Source organism: Gymnogyps californianus, chromosome 12 (assembly GCF_018139145.2).
Source record: "Gymnogyps californianus isolate 813 chromosome 12, ASM1813914v2, whole genome shotgun sequence".
Classification (NCBI taxonomy): Eukaryota; Metazoa; Chordata; class Aves; order Accipitriformes; family Cathartidae; genus Gymnogyps; species Gymnogyps californianus.
Genome location: NC_059482.1, coordinates 14,539,129 through 14,548,938, shown reverse-complemented (window position 1 = coordinate 14,548,938; position 9,810 = coordinate 14,539,129). Strand labels below are relative to the sequence as shown.

The window sequence follows — 9,810 nt, the reverse complement described above, 5'->3', positions numbered from 1 at the left end:
TTTGCTGTGTTAGAGGCCATTTACTAGCTCTACTTTCAACTGAACCATAGCAGGAATGCTACAAGCAATTATGGCAAACACCTGCTGTGGGAACGCTTGAGGTAGTCCAGCTGTGCAGCTACGAGAAACTTATGTTATGCAAAGTCTTACTGAATTTATTAATCAGCAAAAGTAATATTACAAGATTGTTGTGTATAAAGCAGAGATACTTTTTAATTGCTTAAATTTTAACATGGTGGATTTCAGGCTATCTTGAAATGCCTAGATAACTGGAAGTGAAAATTCTCTCCTAGCAGGGCAGAGTATGTATCACATATCCCCAAACTTCCTCTCTTAGTGTTTTGGATTTCTACAAGTAGAAGACAAATCTTACTCTTAAAGATGATACAAATGTTTAGATATGGCTGGGTCTTCAGTGGGCTTTCAGTAGCATGTATGATTTTGCATGCTTTTAATCTGCATGTATATGCTGATGCATTAACAAAGGTGTATGCTTTGCACTAACATCTTAGTGTACATTGCAATACACTAATACCTGCATACATACAGGTGAAACTCTTAGGTCTGACATGTAAAGCTGTCATCGCTTGCACATACAGTTTAAGTTTATCAGCGCTTCGTAGTGGTTATTAGTACATCTGACTGTATGTATCCAGAATTGTGTGTGTAGTCCTGGACATGTGCGAGTGAAAATTGGGCTCTTTCTATGCAAGTGATGAGCTGATGAAAGGAAAAAAAAAAGTATATTATACATAGAAGAACAATTCTAGGGAATTACAATTGAGTTTTCTTGTGTCGCTGTCATATAAAACTGAGGAGATTCACAAATACTGCACATTGTAATACCTGGCACAACGCACTAGGTCTGTACCTCTTGTTCTTCCTATTATTGGGTTATAGTTCAAGTGGCTGGCTGCAATTGGAAAATGTAGAGCCTAAAGTGGCACTTTGTTTCTATGATCATTACCAAAACCAGAATTCATTTTAATAAGAGGGGAGAAATTTCCCAGAGCAAGATTTTTTATATGCTTTAGAAGATTAATTTCACTTTTAATAGAAAACATACATACATATGTGGTGGTCCCACGCCCGGGATGAAGGAGGACAAGGAAAACACCAGGCCCAAGGAGCGGCGTGGGCCTGCCACCAGGCCAGGGGCCCTGCTGGGGCCAGGGCTGGGGACTGCCACCGGCATGGATGGCAGGCTGGCGGCATCGAGCTCTCAACCTCCTCGAGTGGCCCAAGGACAAGAAGGAGATGCTCAAGCAAGGTGGTGATCCACTGGCTGCTGCCCAGCCTGATGAAGGAGCAGCTGGAGGAGCACCTCCAGCCCCTGCCCGAGCATGACTACTTAAGAGTTCTTTGCCAATGACTCCAGCTTGTACCCTCACATGTTCTCGAGAGCCTACTTCAACTTTAAAAAACCAGGAGAACAGTCCTCTTCAGGATCGCTTTGACAGCTATGTTTTGTTGATCACAAAGGTCAGGAATATGCTGCCATAGTTGAGTTTGCACCTTTCCAAAAAGCTGCAAAAAAGAAGAGTAAGAAAAAGGATGCTGAAACTGGAACTATCGAAGATGATCCAGAGTACAAGAAGTTTTTGGAAAGTTACAGTGCAGATGATGAAAAATTAACCTCCGCTCCTGAAACTTTGTTGGAGGAAATAGAGGCAAGAAACAAAGGGCTAATAGCTAAAAAGACTACTCCTTTATTGAACTTCTTGAAAAATAAACAGAGACTGAGAGAAGAAAAAAAGAGAGGAGGAGGAGGAGAGAATTGGAAAGCAAAAGACAGAAGAAGAAAGAAGAAAATCTCTCTTCCTCCCTACAAGCCTGTGTCTCGGCTGTGGGAAAAACTCTCTGAAAAGTCTGAAAAACTGATCAAAAAGTCCTACTCCAACCTGTCAGGCCCCATGTTGGGTGCCAAAAGAAACATGCTGCCACAACTGGGACTCTTAATAATCCCTCAGTTTGCTTAATTGCTTAGTGTTGCTTTTATAATTAAGACCCATTAACTTGTCACATATTGATAGTGGGATGGACCCTGAAAAAGGCTGGTAGTCTCCTGTAGTTCTGAATGTTCATAGGGCTGCGTTAATCTTCTATTGTTACTGCGAAAGTAATAGAGAGCAGTGGAAAACTGATTCTTACGAAGTGCTGGAGTTTGACTAGTAGAACATGTGTAGTTCTATATTGTTCAGTAGGCAGCTGATAGTTAAGATAGCTTTATTCCTTTTGATGGCATTTGTTAATCTTTATAAAGATGATCAGATATTCACCAGCAATTATAACATCGTGTGTTAGAAATCTCTTTATGTAAAAGTTAGGTTATACAGCAATTAAACTGGGAACCTTTGGGTCCAAAAGGTATTCACAATCTTAAGAACACACCAAAGATCTCCAAATGTTGTGGTCATGTACCTCTGGGTTAACTTTTTAATTTCCTCAATGTCTGTCAGAAAAATAGCACCAGCTGAAATGAGCAAGATCTCAGGAGGAAAAAACAATACTGTGTAAAATAGCTTTTGAAGATCTGTAAAGGCCGTTCTCTGTGCTCCTGTAGTCTGTACAAAGATACAGTTTACAGTAATTGTTTTAATGTACTTTCTGTACATCTCACATACATAAAGGACAATTTTACCAGGAGCTCTGGAATTTATTTCAATCAATAACAGTTTGGGATCAAGACCTGAACTGGAACATATTTCATCTTTTCCTTTTTTTAAAGCATAGAAGTGGTAGAAGGAAAAAATGCCATCCTTTCTTTTTTGTATTACATTTAAAAAACATCAGCATACAGGTAACATCAACAAAGCCACTAATTGGAGATTTTTCCTTCTTAACTAGCTTTCTTCAAAAATACAATAATTGACACATCCACTGATTTTACTGTCTTTTCAGCATTCTACAATATTGCACAGATATTAAAAGTATACTGAAAAGATTAATCTAGAAACATTGTTTTAATCAACTGTATGTTTGAAGGAACTGGTTTCCCGCATACACATTTTTCCCTGTTTTGCTGCAATTACTCTGGAAAATGTGAACTTGTGGCATCGTTGAAAAGGAGATTACAGCTGAATGTGAAGAAACCCTTTGGCATGGCAGCTGTGGCACACTATATCCCTTACTCATATATGCAACTTTGAGGAATTTAGCAAGCAACTGATGTGCCCCAAGGTTTTTCCCGCAAGTTAGTGGGTCAAAACTGGGAAGATTTTATGTATGACAATCATTTTCTGATACATATGTATGGGGGTTTTTTATATACCACCATCTTTTTGGTTTTGTGTTTTTTTTTTTTTTTCTTATGACATTGTCCTATGATGTGTGTTTGGTTTTGGACATATTGTTATAAATCTAGTAAAATTAGCTTTTTTAATTATCTTGTAAGACACGAAAGCAAAACACCATATTAGAAGGAAACATTGGACTTGCTGGAAAAGGACCCTTCTAGGTCTATTGAGCACATTGCAGAGCTTAGCAAATGGTGTCCATAGAGTAGTTGCTGCTTGTGGAAGCTACACAATAATCATAAGCTATTTTTGTGGTTCGTTAGCAGTTAGAGACTATTTTTGAAGTAATGTGTGCAATATATAATATTTTCTCAGAAGCCTCTCAAACAAAAAAAAGAAATCTGATTAAAACAGTATCAGAGAAAGCATTAGGATGTGCTGTTATAACTTGAAATCTCATTAGACTATAACAAGTTAAAGCAGGGCAAATTTTATGCTTCAGCAAGTTATGAGGGTCTCTGACATTTTCAGCCATAAATAATTAGTTCATGGTGATGATACTTCAGTTAGTTCCTTCTCTTACAGCACAGTATACTGAAGCAGAGCAATCTGTTGGATGCAGATAAGCATTTACTGAAAGTCATTATAAGGTAATAGAAAGTTGTTCAGAGACCTCCACTAAAGCTGAAGTTGAATAACCGCAAGGAGCAAAAACTACATACTAATGGTCCAATTACACTCACAACAACTTACACTTAATTATTATTTAATAATTTATAACTAAGAAAGATTATATGATGGTGTGTTTCACTGCTGGATTACAGATTTGAAGTAAACTGTGTATAAGTTGAGGAGTATGTTCTTTTTCCTAGTGTAGTCTCAAACGGGCATGGCAAATGGCGTTATCTTCTGCTCAGTTTGGAAGCATGTTTATTTAGGTTATTTAGGTTTATTTAAGTTAGTGATGAATGTACTAAATGTTACTAATATTTTTATTTCTGTTGGCACAAGACAGGAAATTACCTTGCTTCCTTGAAACGTTGATAAGGTTGTTTGTGGAGGTATTGGGCTGTTTGCTAGTTAAACACCAGTATTGTTGTTTTTCTTATTTTAAAACTGAAGTGGAATGAAATAGTTGTGGTCATAGAGCAGATTGGGCCAGAGCCTGGAACAGATCTGTTCTGCATATTTTGAACTGGAGTGCAGAGTTGTTAACTCCAATAAGCTGTTTTCTTCTGGGTTTACTAACAGGGAATTTGAAATATTTTTGCAAGTAGGCGAAAGATAAGCAGTGTGAGCATATTTTAAAGTGTACATATGTGTCTTGTTTGGTTTTTTTTTGAAGAAAAGCATTAAACAAATCTCTGCATAGGCAAAATACAAACATTCGTTGAAACCTACACAACATCAAGTTTCTTCTTTTACATGGTAATCTAGTGCTGAAAAAGGATCATTAAGTTTTTGCACCTCACTAAGTACTGTATATTACACTCCTCAAAAATAGATGAAATAGTTTTAGCAGAATTTCAGAGTTACTTGCTGGCAGAAAACTTGGAAAAAATTAACCTCTGAGGTCACAGAAGGCTACCATATGAGCCTGAACGTGAGTGCACTAATGTAATCTGTCCTCCTTTGAAAGTGAAGGAGCCAGGATGTTTTCCACAAAAGACCGTTGTCTTGGTGGCAACCTTTTCACTAGCTGTCTGTTCTGATTTCTATATTGAGTCTGCTAGCTGGTCGAAAGGCAGAATGAGACAAGGCCAGGAAAGAGGCTTAATCAAACAGTGTGATATTTAAGGGAGGTGCTGATTCTTAAGAGGTTATGATAGCTAGAGGGAATAGTTTATATGGGAACATTTGTCTCACTACTGTTTTCTAGAAGTAAATTTCTTTCTTTGCTGAGTCTGGGCTGTCTTCAACAACTTAATGACATTGAATAGTTTAAAAAAAACACCAACAAAACAAACGAATAAACACCCCCTAAACTGGGGCAAAACAGTGATCATTTGTAAAGTCTCTGAGTACGAAGTAAGAGTTTTCTTCCTGTTCTTACAGAGCTTTTTCAATACAAAGACATTGTAAACGACTTGTGCTTTGCTGGTATCAGTCAGTGGAATGTTAGAAATAAATTCATACTTTTCAGATAATTCTTTTGACTTTGTGTTAACCATACGCAGAGCTGTACTTCTGCAGGTTTACACAGCAACTGAATGTTGTCCTTGTATGGCACCTCCATTTTAGCTGAGCAGGATGAGAGACTATTTATTTGTCAATTTTTTAAATTGCTGTTCAAACTTACTATTTGTTTCTTTATATTTTGGAGAATTTTCAAACCTAAGATTGATTCAATATCAGTGAAGCTCATGAGGATATTTAGAAGCTTTCTGATGCTGTACCAGGATTCTCAGTAATGCTAAATTCCTTAATTCCCCCTTAATGCCTTCTTTTCTGGAAAGCATTCTATGATTATTTTTTCTTTTTTCTCTGTGAACTCTTCAGTGATATGCACATTTCCCTTTTTCTGTGTAGAAGAATTGAGTCCTTCAAGCTGAAAGTATATAGTCTAGTCCTATCTTTCATTGTATCTTCAAAACCATAAAATAAAAGCAATTAAAAAAAAAAAAGAAAGGATTTCCAAGGAGCTGTTTATCTTTAAACAGCATTGTTTTGCTGATATGACTGGATCCCTGCCAGACATTAGAAATAGACTGGAAGAAATGAGTTACCTGTTGCTTTGGAGTCTTCAGAATAAACAATTATATAAGACTGGTTGAGCTGAATGAGAATGCACTATATGCTGTACAAATAGGCTTAAAATCTGACTGTCATAGTAGACCTCGCTTATATTACTGAAGGCTTGTAGAGGCCAAGTTACTGTCACACAGTAGAGGATGGCTGGGTTCAGAGAGCTGCAGGGCCTGCTCTGACTGTAGTACAGTGGTTATAAATAAGGTCTGCGCATAATATTGTCTGCTGGCACTGAACAACATAGGTTTCATTTACACTGCGGTGAGTGATACAAAAGGAACTTCCGAAGAGCTGATAAATGATGTTGAATCAGAAAGCTTTTCTGGTAGAGAGCAGGTGATATGACAAGGAAAAAAAAAAAGTTTTCTCTGTTGCTTAGGAGAAAATGATGCCTTCCAAGAGGAGAGGAGACTTGAAATGAAGTTAATACTAGACGTAAAAGTACATGGAAAAAGGAATGTAAGTGAGATCTAGAAAAATATTCAGAAACACAAATTTGAAGAAAAAGGCATTATTACATCTGTGTGCATAATGTAAAATGGTATAAATAGTTGACAGAGCTAAAGTTCGAGTTAAAAAAATCCTATATTTAAAAAAAACAGAAGAAAATCCTTAGAGAAATGTCTGGTTTTTCTCCCATGTAGAATTATGGCTGATTTAAAAGAAATACTTGTAAAATAGAAAAATGAGTATGTTAAAGACAAACATTTCAGTTTAGAAATTCTGCTTATTTGTTAATATCATATACTCTCTTCCAGTCTGTCCAAACCCAGTAGAAATTAGTGGCATTTATGGGATGATTTGGATAATCCAAACAACATTGAAGAATTTAGCTTTAAGTTCGAAGAGGTCAAGTGATGCTTTTAAAAATGTTAACAACTAAGGATCTGTTATGAGCACAATTTGTTACGAGCAACAGGTTTGATGATACCAACATTTAATTAATGTGGGTTGAATTCTAAGGTTTTCTTTATGGCTGTATTTGACAATTACCAGGTAAAAATTTGTTATAAGATTAATGTTATTTTTAAAATTATATATTTACAGGCATTATTACAAAACATGAAGGCTGGCTGAGATATAAGTTTGTAGGATTAATTTGAAATCAAATTATTTGTTAACATTCGTGAACTGGTTAGTCATAATTTTTCTTTCCTCCCCATACCTTTTCTTATTAAAAAACCAAAATTAAATTTTAATGACCAGTTTTGTTTGACCTACCAATGTATAAATGCAAAACCCAACATAATAATACTCAATGTTATTCCATTAGCCTTCAAGAGTTGGTATTCACAACTAGATCCAAGATTATATTAGCAAACAAAGTTCATTACAAGCTAATACCATTGGCTGTAATACTCCGTCTAACATATCCTTAATTTATGGCATTAATCATCGATGACAAAAATTTTAACCTTTTATGGCCTCATTTAAACTAATGAAAATTAAGCCTCGCAGGATGTCAAGTTACTTAGATTACTGCTATTGATGGCCAGTTTGCCAAATTAATGAATGTGACTTACTGTTATGGTTCCTTTTGTGAGGTAAGTTCTGTGAGAATCAGGAAAATAATATATTTCCTACCTTAATCTAGAGTAAATTCTTCAAATGGAATTCTCCATGGGAACTAAGTGCTGGAATTTTCAATCAGATTTCTGAAATAAAACCTTGTTCATCATCTTTTGCTTTCTAAAGAGGTGCTGTTAAATAGTGTGTTCTCAAAATTGAATTACTTAATTTACTTAAATTACTTAGAATCATAGAATGGTTTGGGTTGGAAGGGACCTTAAAGATCATCTAGTTCCAACCCCCCTGCCATGGGCAGGGACACCTTCCACTAGACCAGGTTGCTCAAAGCCCCATCCAACCTGGCCTCGAACACTTCCAGGGACGGAGCATCCACAACCTCTCTGGGCAACCTGTTCCAGTGCCTCACCACCCTCACAGTAAAGAACTTCTTCCTTACATCTAATCTAAATCTAAAACTCTTTCAGTTTAAAGTCATTGCCCCTTGTCCCATCACTACATGCCCTTGTAAAAAGTCCCTCTCTGGCTGTCTTGTAGGCCGCCTTTAGGTACTAGAAGGCTGCTATAAGGTCTCCCCGGAGCCTCCTCTTCTCCAGGCTGAACAACCCCAACTCTCTCAGCCTGTCTTTACAGGAGAGATGCTCCAGCCCTCTGATCATCTTTGTGGCCCTCCTCTGGACTCGCTCCAACAGGTCCATGTCTGTCTTATGTTGGGGGCCCCAGAGCTGAACGCAGTACTCCAGGTGGGATCTCACGAGAGCGGAGTAGAGGGGGAGAATCACCTCCCTTGACCTGCTGGTCATGCTTCTTTTGATGCAGCCCAGGATACAGTTGGCTTTCTGGGCTGTGAGTGCACACTGCTGGGTCATGTTGAGCGTCTGGTCAACCAACACCCCCAAGTCCTTCTCCTCAGGGCTGCTCAGAAGCCACTCATTGGCCCAGCCTGTATTTGTGCTTGGGATTGCCCCAACCCATGTGCAGGACCTTGCACTTGTTCTTGTTGAAGTTCATGAGGTTCGCACGGGCTGACCTCTCAAGCCTGTCAAGGTCCCCCTGGGTGGCATCCCTTCCCTCCAGTGTGTCGAGTGCACCACACAGCTTGGTGTTGTTGGCAAACTTGCTGAGGGCGCACTCAATCCCACTGTCCATGTCACCAACAACAGTACCGGTCCCAATACCGACTCCTGGGGGATGCCACTCGTCACTGCTCTCTACTCGGACATCGAGCCGTTGACCGCAAACTCTTTGAGTGCGACCATCCAGCCAATTCCTTATCCACCGAGTGGTCCATCTGTCAAATCCATACATCTCCATTTAGAGACAAGGATGCCATGTGGGACGGTGTCAAATGCTTTGCACAAGTCCAGGTAGATGACGTCAGTTGCTCTTCCCTTATCCACCAACGCTGTAACCCTGTTATAGAAGGCCACCAAATGTGTCAGGCACAATTTGCCCTTAGTCAAGCCATGTTGGCTGTCACCAATCACCTCCTTATTTTCCAAGTGCTTTAACGTAGTTTCCAGGAGGATCCACTCCATGATCTTGCCAGGCACAGAGATGAGACTGACTGGCCTGTAGTTCCCCAGCTCTTCCTTTTTTCCTTTTTTAAAAATGGGGGTTATGTTTCCCCTTTTCCAGTCAGTGGGAACTTGACCAGACTGCCAAGACTTCTCAAATATGATGGATAGTGGCTTAGCCACTTTATCTGCCAGTTCCCTCAGGAGCTGCGGATGCATCTCATCAGGTCCCATGGACTTGTGCACTTTCAGGTTCCTTAGATGGTCTTGAACCTGATCATCTTCTACCGTGGGTGGTTCTTCATTCTCCCAGTCCCTGCCTTTGCCTTCTGCAACTTGGGCAGCGTGGCTGGAGCACTTGCTGGTGAAGACTGAGGCAAGAAAGTCATTGAGTACCTCAGCCTTCTCCGTATCCTGGGTAACCAGGTCTCCCATTTCCTTCCGGAGAGGGCCCACACTTACATTACTTACATTACTTTAAAGGACAAAAGGAAATAGATATAGCAAAATCAAGAAATAGTTTTCATTTTTGTTTTCAGCTAGATTTATTAGTAGGCTTTTTGAATGTGAGTATAATTATCCCAATATGAAGGATGGTAGAGTAGACCTTTTTCTCAAAATTGTTAAATGGGCAACCTAAAAATGGCTTAAAATTTTAGATTGCCCCAGTCCCATAGAGATAATATTAGAAAGCTTTTTGATAAGAAAAGTCCGGTGTTGTATAATGTTTGTTTTTTCACTGCATTTTTTACTAAGTACACCTGCAGCATGCAACACTGGCT

The 9,810-nt window shown here is 38.8% G+C and overlaps 1 pseudogene; it reads left to right on the top strand.

The window, feature by feature from the left end:
* Positions 1–1,072: 1,072 nt before the first annotated feature.
* LOC127021296 (regulator of nonsense transcripts 3B-like) lies at positions 1,073–9,199 on the top strand (annotated as a pseudogene).
* Positions 9,200–9,810: the final 611 nt, after the last annotated feature.